At 39.9% G+C, this 18527-nt stretch overlaps 2 non-coding genes across 2 annotated transcripts; both read left to right on the forward strand.

The window, feature by feature from the left end:
* The first annotated feature begins 10627 nt into the window (after window positions 1-10627).
* On the forward strand, window positions 10628-10734 carry LOC141663348 (small nucleolar RNA R71). The gene has a single exon (XR_012551425.1). It is a non-coding gene; the product is annotated as a small nucleolar RNA R71 (small nucleolar RNA).
* A 5379-nt stretch (window positions 10735-16113) lies between these two features.
* Window positions 16114-16220, forward strand: LOC141662262 (small nucleolar RNA R71). Its single transcript, XR_012550385.1, has one exon. It is a non-coding gene; the product is annotated as a small nucleolar RNA R71 (small nucleolar RNA).
* The last annotated feature ends 2307 nt before the right edge of the window (window positions 16221-18527 follow it).

The following is an 18527-nucleotide window of genomic DNA, read 5'->3' on the forward strand; positions in this document are numbered from 1 at the left end:
CCAATACAACAATATTCAACCATCATACTACAAACTCAGTCCCAAACTCCAAATTTTACCAATTTATCCAACCAATCAAAGACCCAATATTCAAAACCAATACAAATCCACCAAAACTACTTATAATCAAAGATCAAGCCTTAATACTAACAATGCTTCAATAAAATTTAATGGAATCATAAAATCAAAGCTAGGGTTTGAAGTTGATACCTTCCTTGGTAGGTGTTAAGTTGCTATGAAGCCTTAGGGAGCCTTAATCTAACCTCCTACAAGCTTGATCTTTCCAAAGAAATCAAGAACACAAAGTTAGGTTTTGAAGTTTCTAAACGTCAGATTGAAAGAACTATCAAAACGAGGGTCTTACCATGCTTATTTGGACGAGACTTGTGAACAAGAGTTGTAGGTCATCTTAATACCTTTCCAAAGAGCTATAGAACATACTAGTTGAGTGAGTATTGAAGGAGATATGGTGGTTTGAAGTTGCTGCTCTGGTTTTGGCCGAGAGCTTTTGTTCTTGGAAAGCAAAAGTCAACTTCTAATTTGTGTTTTTTGATTTATTTTTCCTTGGATTGGTTGTTTTGTTTTGTTTTGATTAATTAACCTTTTAACCATGGTAAATTTTGTGTGGTTTATAATCAACCAACACTTCCTTCCCTTTTTGGTCATGCTTATGTCATCTTGTTACACTTTTCTTCCTCTTGTTGGTGTGATGACATCATCGTCCGTTAACCTCTTTGATTAACCCCTAATTACTTGGCTAATGACCGCTGATCTGTTATACGGTTCGCTTAACTTTCGTTCTCGTTTATTGTTTGAGGGATCATACCCAAGATCTTATTACTTGGGTTCCCCTAAACCTTTCTCAATATTTTATATTCCTTTTATGATCCTCTCTTATAATCCTTGAATTAAATCCTTTTAATCATGTTACCTTATACTCAATTCTTTCCGTATCTGGTAGATTTTCGGGAAAAATCAAAGTGTTCGAATTTGGATTCTGACGATCTTTACATACACTTATTTACTTTATGGAATACTAATACAATCTTAGAATTTCCATAATAGTACTCCTATATAGCGTGGTCTGATAATTTTCCTTAATCAGCATCATCAGCAAAAGTTACTATTCATCTGTGTTTCAAAAATTTCAAAAATTGGGGTTATTACAGTATTTGTATCCAGCAGAACAGATCTTAAAATCTCCATATCAGAATGACCAATGCCTCCTCTGGTTCGAGATTTGACAAGTTTCAGTTTTTCATTGTATTCCACCCAAGATGGTTTCTTGATGGACTTATCAACATCTTCCTGTTCTGAAATAGAATCTCTTTACCCTGCTGACACAAATTCAACATGCTTGAACCCTTTAGAATAATAAAATATATAAATGTCTTTCCATCTTCTATCCTTCTTGCTGAGAGGAGCATAACTTGTAGACAGATCATGAATCTTCCCTTTTGCTTTATGCCATAGTTCTCTGTTAGTCGCTAAACACGTGCTAATATTACACGCAAGTATACGAGTTCGCAAGTAGTATAAGATATAAATCAAATTTGATCCCACAGAGTCTGTATTGGTTAACTATCTAAATTACGCACCTAAGGAACAATGTATGGTTATTATTCAATGCTAAGACTATAACAAATTGAGGATGTTTATAACTAAGAATTACGCTAACAATTATAACTACGAGAATAAAATAGACTGGATTAATATATATGACAAACATGGGATTCTAACTTCATTAAGTACTTCATTCAATAGCCTCATTATTCTCAACCTTAGCATGCAATGGTGATGACACTAATCAGATAACACTAAACTGATAAACGCCAACTTTCGTTGCACGAATATCATTCTACCAGACATCCACAAAAGAGATAGAAGCTAAATAGGCACCAATTATATTGACACCCTATATGTCTATAGAATTTGACAACATAACGGTTTAAGCACAAGTTATCTATCATAGGGCAAGTAAGATGGTTAAAATTACCTACTAATTATGCATAACAATACTTGAACCTATGCTAGCATGACAAGTTCTAAATCCTTAAATTCACTTTCGCTTCATTAAAAATTAACACGCTATCTTATAAGTTCACGACGCTCATAAGACGAATAAGCACAACCATAACCAGGTTATCATACAATCACCACACACTAAGGCATTAAATAAATCAACTAAAGAAATCCATAAATAAATCTGCTAGAACCCCACGATAACGATTAGCCCATAATCGAATTCAGCGCCAACGTGGGTTCCAATGAAAACATGATATAGCAAACGTAGTCTTTATATGAATAAATAAAACCAGCATACACACAAGAGTATAGGTTCAACAAAACAAGAAACAAGCATCCAAATTACAACTCAAAATAAAGATTCACGAGAATAAACTAGATCATCTTCGCCTTTGTTAAATTGTGCCAAAAGGTCTCTTGCCGACTTCTCCTTCCTTGATATCTTGATTACATTATAAAAATGACCTAAAGGTATATATTTATATATATATAGCAGTCCATGCATTCCCAGGAGTCCAGAAATCAAATTATAAAAGAATCAGGATTTTTAATTCCCGACCCAGCGCGCCTGCGCTGGTGAAGCCCGACCAAGTGCTTCACCAGCGCGGGCGCACTGACATTCTGCTCCCTGGCGCGGCCGCGCGCAATATTAGCGCGGGCGCGCCGATATTCTGCCAAAACACTTTATTTTCCTTTTCTTTATTCCTTGCAGCTTCGAGCCAGACTTTCAAGCTTTTATTCCAACACGTCCTAGACACCATATTAGCATAAAAACAATGCTAATTCACCTGATTCAAGATGTAAAGCCTGAAATGCAAAAACACTAGAAAACACGTTAAAACACAAATAACTTGAGTACAAATACACCAACTCAAAGCTTATTAGAGCATAAATAAGTGTCATAAATGCCACTTAACACACCCCCAAACTTGAATCGATGCTTGTCCTCAAGCATAAACAGACTCAAAGAACATGAAATAAAAATGCATGAATGCAACTAATATGAATGCAATGATCCCCAAAGAATAACTAAGCCAATAAACTAGCAACACCTTAGCAAATGCAATTATTCGCATAAAGATCCATCAAATCTCACAAATCAATCTACACACCAGAGACGTGCGTGTGTGCAAATGCTTACAGATACACTATTGCCACTAGATCGACAAGCATAACTCACTACTTATCAAAACAATCGCAAGTTTATAAACAGAATAAAAGTTAGACTCAAAATGACTTATAACACTTCAATTCTTATATCGGAGTTAATCGTGGATTCATGCTTTTATTCAAAAAAATAAAACACATATGCTTATTTGATCATGCAATGAGTGAGGTCCACAAAAGACTTATACAATAGCACCCATGTAACGAGCGTTAGGTTAGCGGATCCCAGACTATAAAGCCTTAGGTCACTAGGTACAAAGTCCCCTAAGAACTTAATAACTCGAGTACTAAAGAGCCCACTCGTGATCAATTATACATAACACACTTCTTTTTTTTTCTTTTTTTTCTTTTTTTCAACAATTTCTGAATGAGCGCGTTTCGCTCCATCTCATTCAACCCTAGACTACTCATAAAAATATGAGCCGACTACTAGCCATTTGACACCTAGCCACACAATTAGCAATGAAATCCAATTTCCTCCAATTTTTAAATATCCATGTCTTTTATTATTAAGAGAATACCCTAAATTCTAAATATAAACGAGCGATTAAACCTCAACAAACCAACAAATCATGATTATGATCTAGCGCTCTAGCAACCTATAAGACTTAGTGAAATACAAGTGTCACTAGAATGCAAATCAATCCAATAAGACTCAACATCACTAAATACAACATCACTACACTAGCATCAATATCACCAATTAATCAGAAAATTATCTAAGGGAATCATAATATAATGCAAATGCATGAAACTACATGAACAAATTATCATAAAAACTACCAAAAATTAATAAATTAAAAAAAACTACATGGCAAAATATATGCAACTATATGAATTAAACTATCATGAACATGCAAACTATATGAGACTCACACAAACATATTCCTTCAGCTACTACCCCCAAACTTAAAATATTCACTATCCTCAGTGAAGATAATAGTAAGGAATCAGGCATACCTACTCAGAATCAGAATCCTCACCCTCAACGGGTGGAGTGTCAGGTGTGTCTGGAGGTGGATACACGGAATCCTCACCAAAGACTGGCCACTGGATGTCAACTCCCGTAGCTCTAAATGCAGTCCCAAGTGCCTGGGTGAGATCGCGTGCAAACTGACTGTGAATGTCATGCATCGCATCCATCCTCCTCACAAGACACCTATACTACGTCGAACTCAAACCAGCTCCTCTATCTGCTCCTGCTGCCTCATCCTACTGCTACGACGAACCAGCCTCCACTCCATACTGAGCCCTCTAAGCTGCTCGCGGGGCATGCTGAGAACCTCCTGCTGTAGCTACCTCCATAGGCACACCACCTGGCAGATGAGCATAAGAGTAACCAAGCCCCTTAGGATTGGGCTTCCCTCCATACCACTCAACCATGCTTTGCAGCGTAGAACTTTCAATAGGAGCACTGGAAAGCTGCAGCTTCTTATGTAATGGCCAATGAACACCAACTGCCACGCACAACTTCGTCACAACGGACGCATATAGAATAGCACATGTAGTACTCCCCCTCAGAAATCTCAAGATCCCCTGATAGATCACCATCCCCAAATCAATGTAATCGCCCTGCAGTATACCCCAAAGAAGACGAGCACGCTCCACAGTAATCTCATGCACATGCGAAGATGGCATGATGTTAGCACAAATAAACGAGTTCCATGCCCGTGTAAACCTGTTCATGCATGAAGCAGGGAACGTGGAGTAATCAGTAGTGCCCCTCTTGAACTTTCAATGAGTCTCAGGCACACAGAGAGTAGCAACGATCAGATCCAAATCAAAGTCCTCTAGCGTCTTATCGTTCCAAGTGTCCTGACCCACCTTCCTCGCAGGCTGCTCAATTACCCTCCTGATAGCCTCTGCACTATACTCAACCGTCAGCCCTCTCACCACCGTAAAGCCATTCTTCTTCGCCTTGGCGTTGGCTAAAACTCCCACAAAATACTCATGGCCACAACAAAGGGAGCCTCACAAAAAGGTACCTAGCCCATCTCCAAAAGCTTACCATCCTTCCCGGATGGCAGAAATCCTCTCTCCTTAGCAATAGGCTTCGAGAAAAGCCTCGTATACTCCTCCTCAGCCTCAGGAGTGGCAAACCTAGGCCTCACACCACCAGCAGATGATGAATCGGTGGTGCTGCTTCCAACTTGACTTCTCTATCTTTTGGGTGCCATCGGATTGAAAAAGAGTGAATAAAAGCTTAAGTTTTTAGAGAGAATATATGTTTGAGAGTTTGAGAATTGGTGGAGAGAAGTTGTTTATAAGTGTATGTATTTATAGGTGGAGGGGTGTGAATTTGATAAGGAATAGAAGTGGGATTAATTATGGGAATCGTGGCAATAATGGAATTGATTAGGAGAGGGAATTATGGGGTATGGAAGAGTAAAAATCGGGTTTGAATTGATTTTGGAATTAAAATCCCGATTTTACCTTATAAACTGCCGCCTTAATTTTTTTCTGAACAGGGACTCGGCGCGACCGCTCGCTGAGACAGCGCGGGCGTGCTCTACTTCTGGAAAACCAGCGTGGGCGCGCTCTGCTATTGGAAAAACGGCGCGGCTGCGCGCTAGAATAGCGCCGGCGCACCCAGCTTCTATACTTGGCCCTGAATTTTTTTCTTTTTCTGATTTTTTTGTGTTTTTCTCCTTTCTTCTTGCTTCCTCTACCTACTAATATACAACATACTTGGGTTGCCTCCCAAGAAGCGCTTCTTTTATGTCACTAGCTCGACGTAGAACCTTGAGATCAAGTGGATAATAAAACGGCACTAACCACCTCGCGGTTTGCCGTATCACCATAATAATGCTTCAACCGTTGACCATTTACCTTGAAAGCTTGGCCCGGATCATTCTCAAAAATTTCCACCGCTCCATGTGGAAACACAGTTTTGATTATGAAAGGAACTGACCATCTTGACTTCAACTTTCCTGGAAAAAGACGGAGATGCGAGTTAAATAAAAGCACTTGTTGCCTCGGCACAAATTTCTTGAGCACTAGACCCCGATCGTGCCATCTCTTGACTTTCTCCTTGTATATTTTGTTGTTCTCATTAGCTTGAAGTCGAAATTCGTCGAGTTTATTTAACTGAAACATCCTTTTCTTTCCAGCTGCATCCAAGTCCAGATTCAATTTCTTTAAAGCCCAATATGCTTTATGCTCGAGCTCCACCGGCAAATGATACCCCTTACCATAAACCAACTGAAACGGGGACATTCCCAATAGAGTCTTAAATGTTGTTCTATAAGCGCAAACAGCTTCATCAAGCTTCAAAGACCAATCCTTCCTTGATGGACGCACTACTTTCTCTAAAATGCGCTTGATCTCTCTGTTGGATACCTCAGCTTGACCATTCGTCTGAGGATGAGAAGCCGTAGCAATGCGATGATTCACATTATATCTTTTCATCATAGCAGTGAACTTGCAATTGCAAAAATGCGACCCCTCATCACTGATTATGACTCTTGGAGTTCCAAACCTTGTGAATATCTGCTTGTGAAGAAAATTAAGCACCACTTTTGCATCGTTTGTTGGCAATGCCTTAACTTCAATCAATTTCGACACATAATCAACTGCCAACATGATATATTGATTGTTGCAAGATGAGACAAATGGCCCCATGAAGTCAATTCCCCAAACATCAAAAACCTCAACCTCGAGAAGCACGTTAAGAGGCATCTCATCCCTCTTGGACATATTACCCACATGTTGACATCAATCACATTTCAAAACAAACTGATGAGCATTTTTAAACAATGTCGGCCAAAAGAAACCTGCATGAAGAACACGAGCTGCTATCTTTTCTCCACTATAATGTCCTTCATACGCCATTGAGTGGCAATCTCGCAAGATCCCCCCCGTTCGCTGTAAGGAATACATCTCCTGATGATTTGGTCAGCTCCTTGGCGAAAAAGAAACGGCTTATCCCACATATACCACCTCACTTCATGTAGAAACTTCTTCCTTTGAGCATAAGATAAGTCGGGAGGCATGATGTTACTCACAAGGTAGTTCACAATGTCTGCATACCACGATTCTTCTTCTTGCACTCCAAACAGTTGCTCGTCGGGAAAAGACTCATTTATCAAGGTCTTATCCAATGAAGTAGCATTAGGATTCTCTAATCGCGAGAGATGATTAGCAACTTGATTCTCAGTTCCTTTTCTATCCTTGATCTCTAGTACAAATTCTTGGAGCAAAAGAACCCATCGAATCAATATAGGCTTCGAGTCCTTCTTCGAGACAAGATATCGAATTGCAGCGTGATCAGTGAAAACTGTCACCTTAGTCCCAAGTAGATAAGATCGAAATTTCTCAAAACCATAGACAATAGCCAAAATTTCTTTCTCCGTAGTAGTATAATTCAGTTGGGCACCATTCAAGGTCTTACTAGTATAGTAGACCACATGAAATATGTTATTCTTTCTCTGACCAAGAACTGCTCTAACTGCATAATCACTTGCATCACACATCATCTCAAAAGGTTCATTCCAATCGGGTGCAGTTATGACCGGTGCCGTAATTAGACTCTTTTTCAATGTTTCAACCGCTGCAAGGCACTCGTCATCAAACTTGAAAGGGACATCTTTTTCTAGTAAACTGCACAATGGCTTTGAAATTTTCGAGAAGTCTTTGATGAAACGCCTATAGAAACCCACGTGACCAAGAAAACTGCGAATTCCCTTGATATAAATGGGAGGTGGAAGATTCTCAATGACCCCCACCTTGGCCTTATCCACCTCAAGACCCTTATTAGAAACCTTGTGCCCGAGAATTATGCCTTGACGCACCATGAAGTGACATTTCTCCCAATTGAGAACCAGATTGGTCTCAACGCACCTCTTGAGGACGTGTCCAAGATTTTGCAAGCATTCATCAAAAGAATCACCAAAGATTGAGAAGTCGTCCATGAACACTTCCATATTCTGGCCAATCATGTCAGAAAAAATGGCCACCATACAGCGCTGAAATATGGCTGGTGCACCACACAGACCGAAAGAAACTCGTCTAAAGGCGAATGTACCGAATGGACAAGTGAAGGTAGTTTTCTCTTGATCTTATGGAGCGATACAAATCTGATTATAACCTGAATAACCATCCAGAAGATAATAGTACTCATGACCAGCCAACCTATTGAGCATCTGATCAATGAAGGGCAAGGGAAAGTGATCCTTCCTAGTGGCCTTGTTTAGCTTCCTGTAGTCCATACAAACTCTCCACCCCATAACTGTTCTTGTAGAAATAAGCTCATTCTTCTCATTTGCTACTATAGTGATACCACCTTTCTTTGGTACACATTGGAATGGGCTTACCCATGAACTGTTAGAGATAGGATAAATGATCCATGCATCTAGCCACTTTAGAATTTCCTTCTTCACTACTTCCTTCATGATTGGATTCTGTCTTCTTTGCTGCTCGACTGTAAGCTTACTACCTTTTTCTAGAAGAATTTTATACATGCAGTAAGAAGGGCTGGTTCCCTTGCTATTTGCTATAGTCCATCCAATTGCCGATTTGAACTCCCTCAGAATTCTCAAAGCTTTTCTTCATCACTACATGAAAGGTCAGATGCAATAATAATAGGCAGAGTAGATGCATCACCTAAAAAAGCATACCTCAAATGTTCAGGTAAAGGATTAAGCTCAAGAGTAGGAGCTTCCTCAATAGAAGGCTTGAGGCGTTTAGGAGCTTTATTCAATTCCTCCATTCCAAGAGATTCAAAAGGCATTTCAATCTTCCTTTCCAGGGAGAAGCATTCAAATATTGCAATTTCTTATCTCCTTCGTCATCTTTACTGTCTGAATTTCCCAACAAGGCTTTTTCTAAGGCATCAGACCTTAACAATTGATCAAGTTCCGATGTGACCACCGAGTCGACCAACTCGACTTTTAAGCACTCCTCATTATCAGTAGGGAATTTCATAGCATTGAACACATTAAAAGTCACATCCTGATCCAACACTCGCATTATAAGCTCACCCTTCTGCGCATCAATCAAGGTTCGGCTAGTTGCCAAGAAGGGCCTTCCCAAAATTATGGGAATCTTCTTATCCTCCTCGAAATCAAGAATGACAAAATAATCAGGGACGATGAGTTTATCCACCTTGACCAAGACATCCTCCATAATACATCTCGGATACTTAAGAGAACGGTCGGCCAACTGCAAGGTCATATAAGTTGGTTTGGGATCAGGTAAGTCCAATTGCTTGAAGATTGACAAAGGCATCAGATTGATGCTAGATCCCAAGTCACATAAGCATCTGTCAAAAGACAATTTCCTAATAGTACATAGAATAGTAAAGCTTCCTGGATCTTTAAGCTTTGGAGGTAACTTCTGCTGCAGCACAACACTGCATTCCTTCGTGAGAGCGACAGTCTCTAAATCATCTAGCTTCACTTTCCGAGAGAGAATACGTTTCATAAATTTTGCATAAATAGGAATCTGCTAAAGAGCCTCAGCGAAAGGTATGTTGATGTGAAGTTTCTTGAACACCTCCAGAAACTTCTCGAATTGCTTGTCCAGCTTTTTTTTCTGTAGCCTCTTAGGAAAAGGCGGTGGAGGATAGATCCGTTTCTCCCCTGTATTACCCTCACGCAGAGTGTGTTCAACAGTAGTCTTTCTTGGTTCCACTTCTGCATCCTGCTGCTCTACTTCTTTCTCAGCTCCAGCTTTTTCAGCCAACTCTTGAGTTTGTTCGGGATTAGCAACCTTCCCAGACCTCAAAGTGATTGCCTTTACATGCTCTTTAGCTTCCTTCTTCCCTGACACTTCAGTGTCACTAGGTAGTGTACCAAATTGATGATTTAACAAGGCATTGACAATTTGTCCAATTTGATTTTCTAAGGTCTTGATAGAAACAGCTTGGCTCTTGCACATAAGCTTCAACTCCTCCAATTCAGATTTTTCATTAGATTGCTGCAGCTGGAGTTGTTGCTTTGGTGCATACTGCGGTTGTTGAAAACTAGGGGGGTTGTACTGCTTAGCTGAATACTGATGATAAAGCTGTTGAACCGCGTTCTGAGCATTGCTCCAAGTGAAATTAAGATGATTGCGGTTGTTTGGATGATAGGTGGCTGGTACAGGTTGCTGCGATCGCTGGAAGTTGCTCACGAACTGAGCTGGTTCATTAGAAATTGTGCACTGATCAGTCTAATGGGCAACAACACAAAGCTCACAGACACTAGTGATTTGATTAACTCCATAATTAGCCAAAGTGTCCACCTTCATTGTCAAAGCTTTATGTTGGGCAGCGATAGCAGTTGCTGCATCCAACTCTAGAATTTTCTGGTACTCATTAGCAGCCATCAGTTCAATAATTTCATAAGCTTCATCATAGCTCTTAGCCCACAAGGCTCCTCCTGATGCTGCATCATGCATGGGCCTAGAAGTAGGACCTAATCCATTATAGAAACAATTGATAATCATCCAATTAGGCATGCCATGGTGTGGGAACTTCCTTAGCATCTCCTTATATCGATCCCAAGCCTCACACAGAGATTCTCCAGTTTGCGGAGAAAACTGGGTAAAAGCATTCCTGATTGCTGCTGTCTTCGCCATGAGGAAGAATTTAGTGAGAAACTTTTGAGCAAGATCTTCCCAAGTTTTGATAGACCCTGCTGGTAGAGAATGTAACCAGCACTTAGCTTTGTCCCTTAGAGAGAATGGAAAGAGTCGTAGCTTGATAGCATCTTCAGTCACACCATTGAACTTGAAAGTATCACAGATCTCGATGAAATCCCTGATGTGCATGTTGGGGTCTTCGGTAGGAGAACCCCCAAACTGAACTGAGTTCTGTATCATCTGGATCGTGCTTGACTTGATCTCGAAAGTGTTAGCCGTGATGGCTGGTCGAATGATGTTGGACTGTATGTCATTAATCTTAGGCTTAGATTAGTTCATTAAAGCCTTCAGATTTCCTGTTTGATCACCCATAGCTACTATAATTGGCTCTTCAACTTTCTCTTTTTCTTCTACCTTCTTTTCTTCCTCTGAAACTTCCCTGCGAATTACCACAAGTTCTTCCTCGGCTTTATCAAGTGTTCTCTTATGAGTACGCGAACGCATATGCATACACCCTCGCTAGATAACCTGGACAAGAAAAGGAACAAATAAGTAACAATGTCCGAGTCAATGAACTTTAACGACCATTGATGGAAAGCACATAAACTAGTAATTAACACTGTAGTCCCCGGTAGCAGCGCCAAAAACATGTTAGTCGCTAAACACGCGCTAATATTACACGCAAGTATACGAGTTCGCAAGTGTTAGGGCGAAAACACGCGCTAATATTCACGCAAGTATACGCGTTCGCAAGTAGTATAAGATATAAATCAGATTCGTTCCCACAGAGACTGGTTTAGGTTAAGTTCAATTTATGCACCTATGCAACAATGTATGGTTATCGCTCAATGCTAAGACAAATAACAAATTGGGTTTTTATTAAACTAAGAGATTATACTAAATAATATTAACTAAGAGAATTGAAGTTGAATTACTATATATGACAAATATGGGATTCTAACTTCATTAAATACTTCATTCAATAGCCTTCTCGTTCTTAACCTTAGCATGTGATGGTGATGACACTAATCAGATAACACGAAACTGATAAACGCCAACTTTCATTGCACGAGTACTATTCTACCAGACATCCACAAAAGAGATAGAAGCTGAATAGGCACCAATTATATTGAGACCCTATATGTCTATAGAATTTGACAACATAACGGTTTAAGAACAAGTTATCTATCTTGATTACATAGAGCAAGTAAAACGGTTAGAGTTACCTATGAATCATGCATACAATACATGAACCTATGCTAGCATGGCAAGTTCTAAACCTCTATATTCACTGTCGCTTCAATAGAGATTAACACGCTATCTTATATGTTAGCTACGCACATAAGACGAATAAGCACAACCAATACTAGGATATCATACAATCACCACACACCAAGATATCGAAACAATTAACTATTGAAATCCATAAGTAAATCCGCTAGAATCCCATGACAACGATTAGCCCATAATCGAACTCATCGTCACCATGGGTTCCAATGAAAGCATGGTATAAACAAGGTCTTAATAAACTAAATAATAATTAAAGTACGAATAAACGAGATCTAGGTTCAACAAGAACGAAAACGAGCATCCAAAGTTACAACTAATTCAAAGAATCACAAGTTGAAAACAAGATCTTCTTTTTCAGAGTTGTTCTGTGCTTCTAGGTCTTCTCCTTGGTATCCCCTTCGCTTCTTACGTAAAACACAATCTTCTTCTTCTTAATTCCCCCTGTGAAAACGTCTCAAATCTACTTATATAATAGTCCCATAAAACTCAGATTACATAGAAGTTGGAAGCCAAACAGAAGTAGAAGTCTAAAATAATTCAGCAAAATTCCCGACCCTGCGCGGCCGCTCAGCATAGCTGCGCGGGCGCGCAGGCCTCCACTGGAAAATATCCAAGTTTGCTCCGTTTCTTCGCCGTAATCTGCCCGTTCCTTTCCTCTCGCAATGGTGAACACATGCCAAGGCTTATTCTTGATGATTCCTCCCCCGAAATGCAACTAATACCCTGAAATGCATGAACACTAGAAAAACGCATCAAATACACAAAATACTTGATTTCAAGACACCAATTTAAGCCATTTTAAGACGTTCTAAGTGGTATAAAATGCCACTTATCACACCCCCAAACTTAAATCGATGCTTGCCCTCAAGCGTCACAGACTCAAAAACAAATAAAAATATGAATGAATACAATCTATATGAAAATGCAGCGATCCCCCTTACTACAATTAATCAACCAAATTGCCACATCTCAACGAATGCAGTTAGATAACTAAAGATCAATAAACTCATGCAAACGGACATACAGCCAGAAACGTGGTGTGTGTAAATGCTTAACAGATATGCTTCAGAACTAGACCAATTACTATGACTAGACTATCCTCAAGGCAATCCTACGATTATACAAAGAATAAAAATTCCAGGCACAAAGTGATATACAACACTACAAGAACTCTGGAGCTTACTACGGAATCGTGCTTTTTATTTACAACTCAAATGCTTATTTGACCGTGCAATGAGTGAGGTCCACAAAAGACTTATACAATGATATCCATGTAACGAGCGTTAGGTTAGCGGATCCCAGACTCTAAAAGCCTTAGGTCGCTAGGCACAAAGTCCCCTAAGAACTTAATAACTCGAATACCAAAGAGCCCACTCTTGATCAATTATGCCAATTTTTTTTTTTTTTCTGAGCAAGTGCGTTTCGCTCCATCTTGCTCAACCCTAGACTACTCGCAACATACGCGAGCCGGCTACTAGCCATTTGACGCCTAGCCACAACTAGCAACAACTTCCATATTTTTTTCTCCAAAATTTTTCTTTTTCATGTCTTATCACTAAGAACCTATAATCGAATTCTAAGCATAATAAGTAGATTGACCTTGAAAACAACCAAATCATAACACAATCTAGCCCTTTCGCATTCTCTAAGACTTAGTGGACTTACAATTGTTTCTAGCATGCATATCAACCTACACAACTTAATATCACTTTAATGCTATCACTACACTCACATCGATATCACAATTCAGTCGATAAATCATTGCAAAAGGGATCATGGTAAATGCATGAGCTACATGACATTCATAAAAAAAACTATATGGCATAAATTATGCAACTATATGAACTAAACTATCATGAATATGTAACTAAATGACACACACACAATATTCCTTAACTACCACCCCCATACTTAAAATTTTCAATGTCCTCATTGAAGGCAATAATAAGGATTTCAGGAATACCTAATTAGCGGGAGATTCACCCTCGTCGGGTGGAGGATCAGGTGGCCAATCAACCTCGCCACCAGTGTCTCGAACAACAGTACCGAAAGCATGTGTCAAATCTGCAGTAAAATGACGGTAAATATCGTGCATGGCCTCCATACGCCTAGTTACTCGCCTGTACTGCTCATCACCAACACCAGTCCTATCAACTATCTGCTGTACATGAGAAGAACCCTCTATAGGCACTGGAGGATCCGTTCAGCTACCCTCTACATCATCAAAGATATATCCCAACCCCTTGTCAGGGGGTGCACCTAACAATGAATAACTCAAGTAATCTGGTAGTGGGTTGAGCTCAAGTGTGGGAGCATCTTCAATAGACGGCTCGAGATGCTCCTGAGAAATTTTCAGCTCTGCTAACCCAAGAGAATCGAATGGCACATCCAACTTCCTCTTCCACAGAGGTGCATTCAAAACCTGAATTTGCTCTACTTTAAAGCACTCCTCTTTAGCTGTGGGTAATTTTATTTCCTTGAACACATTGAAAGTGACCTTCTGATCATGAACCTTCATCGTAAGCTCTTCTTTTTTTCACATCGATCATAGTTCGGCCTGTAGCCAAGAATGGTCTTCCCAAGATAATGGGAATCTTCTTATCTTCCTCGAAATCAAGAATTACAAAGTCAGCAGGGAAGAAGAGTTTATCCACCTTGACCAAGACATCCTCCACTATACCTCGTGGATAAGCGATGGAACGGTCAGCTAGTTGCAATGACATGTATGTTGGTTTCAGCTCAGGCAGACCAAGCTTCTTGAAGATAGATAAGGGCATCAGATTGATGCTAGCTCCAAAATCACATAAACACTTGTCGAACGACAAGTTTCCGATGGTGCAAGGAATAGTGAAGCTTCCAGGATCTTTAAGCTTTAGAGGCAACTTCTGTTGCAACACAGCACTGCATTCCTCCGTTAGAGCAACGGTCTCTAAGTCATCGAGCTTCACATTCCGAGAGAGAATACCTTTCATAAACCTCGCATAGCTAGGCATCTGTTCAAGAGCTTCAGTGAAAGGTATGTTGATATGAAGTTTCTTGAACACCTCCAGAAACTTCTCAAACTGCTTATCCAGCTTTTTCTTCTGCAGCCTTTTAGGAAAAGGAGGTGGAGGATAAATCTGTTTCTCCCCTGTATTACCCTCAGGAGGAGTGTGTTCCACAGTAGTCTTCCTTGGTTCCACCTCTACTTCCTTCTGCACATCTTCTTCAGCCACAACTGCATTTTCTGAATCTTGAGATTTTTCAGGCTCTTCATCTTGCTGAATTTGGGGGCTTGCGACCTTTCCAGACCTTAAGGTGATGGCGTTCACATGTTCTTCAACTTCCCTCTTTCCTGGATTGGCTTCTGTATCACTAGGAAGCATTCCTGGTGGTCGATTCAATAAGGCATTAGCAATTTGCCCTATTTGGTTCTCCAGAGTCTTGATAGAAACAGCTTGGCTTTGGCATATAAGAGCCTGGTTTTTGCACATAAGCCTCAACTCCTCTAATTCAGATTTTTCATTCGAAGATAGACCTGCATCATGAGTTTGTTGTTGAAGTTGGAGTTGTTGCTGAAAACCAAGAGAGTTGAACAGCTTATTTCCAAACGGCTGGAACGGCTGTTGCATCACATTCTGATTGTTGCTCCAGCTGAAGTTAGGATGATTCCAGTTGTCAGGATGATAAGTGTCTGGAACTGGTTGTTGCGATCTCTGAAAGTTGCTCACAAACTGAGCTGAGTCGCTAGATATAGCGCATTGCTCTGTCGCATGCGGACCTGCACACAGCTCACAAACACTTATTATCTGCTTAACACCATAGTTAGCCAGAGAATCGATCTTCATAGACAACGCCTTTAGTTGAGCAGTGATAGCCGTAGATGTATCCACTTCAAGAACTCCTGCTACCTTGCCCTATGGATATCTCTGGGTTGGATACTGATATTCATTAGCAGCCATCAGTTCAATTAGATCATAAGCTTCCTTATAGCTCTTTGCCCATAATGCTCCACCTGATGATGCATCGAGCATGTGTCTGGACTGTGCTCCCAACCCATTGTAAAAACAAGTGATGACCATCCAATCAGGAACTCCATGATGAGGACACTTCCTAAGCATCTCCTTGTAGCGCTCCCAAGCTTCACTTAGCGATTCTCCCGTTTGCTGCGCAAATTGAGTAATAGCGTTCCTCATTGCAGCTGTCTTCGCCATAGGGAAGAATTTAGTAAGAAAATTCTGAGCAAGATCTTCCCAAGTAGTAATCGAACCAGCTGGTAGAGAGTGTAACCAGCTCTTAGCCTTGTCCCTCAAAGAGAATGGGAATAGTCTCAGCTTCACAGCATCTTCGGAAACACCGTTGAACTTGAAGGTGTCGCATATTTCAATGAAATCCCTAATGTGTGTATTGGGATCTTCCGTTGGAGAACCCCCAAACTGGACTGAAGTCTGTACCCATTGAATTATGCCAGGCTTGATCTCAAAGGTATTAGCTGTGATAGCTGGCCGGACAATGCTAGATTGAATGTCATTGATCTTGGGTTGAGAAAAATCCATCAAGGCTTTCGTTCGTGCTGCTGGATCTCCCATTGTAATGAGTACCTGAAACACAAATAAATAAACCGTGAAAGTAAAAGAATCCGAGTCAGTGAACTTTAACGACCACTGATGACAAGCACATAAACTAAAAATTAACACCGAGTCCCCGGCAGCGGCGCCAAAAACTTGTTAGGGCGAAAACACGCGCTAATATTCACGCAAGTATACGCGTTCGCAAGTAGTATAAGATATAAATCAGATTCGTTCCCATACAGACTGGTTTAGGTTAAGTTCAATTTATGCACCTATGCAACAATGTATGGTTATCGCTCAATGCTAAGACAAATAACAAATTGGGTTTTTATTAAACTAAGAGATTATACTAAATAACATTAACTAAGAGAATTGAAGTTGAATTACTATATATGACAAATATGGGATTCTAACTTCATTAAATACTTCATTCAATAGCCTTCTCGTTCTTAACCTTAGCATGTGATGGTGATGACACAAATCTGATAACACGAAACTGATAAACGCCAACTTTCATTGCACGAGTACCATTCTACCAGACATCCACAAAAGAGATAGAAGCTGAATAGGCACCAATTATATTGAGACCCTATATGTCTATAGAATTTGACAACATAACGGTTTAAGGACAAGTTATCTATCTTGATTACATAGAGCAAGTAAAACGGTTAGAGTTACCTACGAATCATGCATACAATACATGAACCTATGCTAGCATGGCAAGTTCTAAACCTCTATATTCACTGTCGCTTCAATAGAGATTAACACACTATCTTATATGTTAGCTACGCACATAAGACGAATAAGCACAACCAATACTAAGATATCATACAATCACCACACACCAAGATATCGAAACAATTAACTATTGAAATCCATAAGTAAATCCGCTAGAATCCCATGACAACGATTAGCCCATAATCGAACTCATCGTCACCATGGGTTCCAATGAAAGCATGGTATAAACAAGGTCTTAATAAACTAAATAATAATTAAAGTACGAATAAACGAGATCTAGGTTCAACAAGAACGAAAACGAGCATCCAAAGTTACAACTAATTCAAAGAATCACAAGTTGAAAACAAGATCTTCTTTTTCGGAGTTGTTCTGTGCTTCTAGGTCTTCTCCTTGGTATCCCCTTCGCTTCTTGCGTAAAACACAATCTTCTTCTTCTTAATTCCCCCTGTGAAAATGTCTCAAATCTACTTATATAATAGTCCCATAAAACTCAGATTACATAGAAGTTGGAAGCCGAACAGAAGTAAAAGTCTAAAATAATTCAACAAAATTCCCGACCCTGCGCGGCCGCTCAGCATAGCTGCGCGGGCGCGCAGGTTGCTGCGCGGCCGCTCAGCATAGCTGCGCGGGCGCGCAGGCCTCCACTGGAAAAAATCCAAGTTTGCTCCGTTTCTTCGCCGTAATCTGCCCGTTCCTTTCCTCTCGCAATGGTGAACACATGCCAAGGCTTATTCTTGATGATTCCTCCCCCGAAATGCAACTAATACCCTGAAATGCATGAACACTAGAAAAACGCATCAAATACACAAAATACTTGATTTCAAGACACCAATTTAAGCCATTTTAAGACGTTCTAAGTGGTATAAAATGCCACTTATCAGCAAGCAGTATAAGATATAAATCAAATTCGATCCCATAGAGACTGTATTTGTTAACTATCTAAATTATGCGTCTAAGCAACAATGTATGGTTATTATTCAATACTAAGACTATAACAAATTGAGGATGTTTATAACTAAGAATTACGCTAAAAATATAACTACGAGAATAAAATAGACTAGATTAATATATATGAGAAACATGAGATTCTAACTTCATTAAGTACTTCATTCAATAGCCTCATTATTCTCAACCTTAGCATGTAATGGTGATGACACTAATCAGATAACACTAAACTGATAAACACCAACTTTTATT

This window comes from Apium graveolens, chromosome 5 (assembly GCF_009905375.1).
Source record: "Apium graveolens cultivar Ventura chromosome 5, ASM990537v1, whole genome shotgun sequence".
NCBI classification, from domain to species: Eukaryota; Viridiplantae; Streptophyta; class Magnoliopsida; order Apiales; family Apiaceae; genus Apium; species Apium graveolens.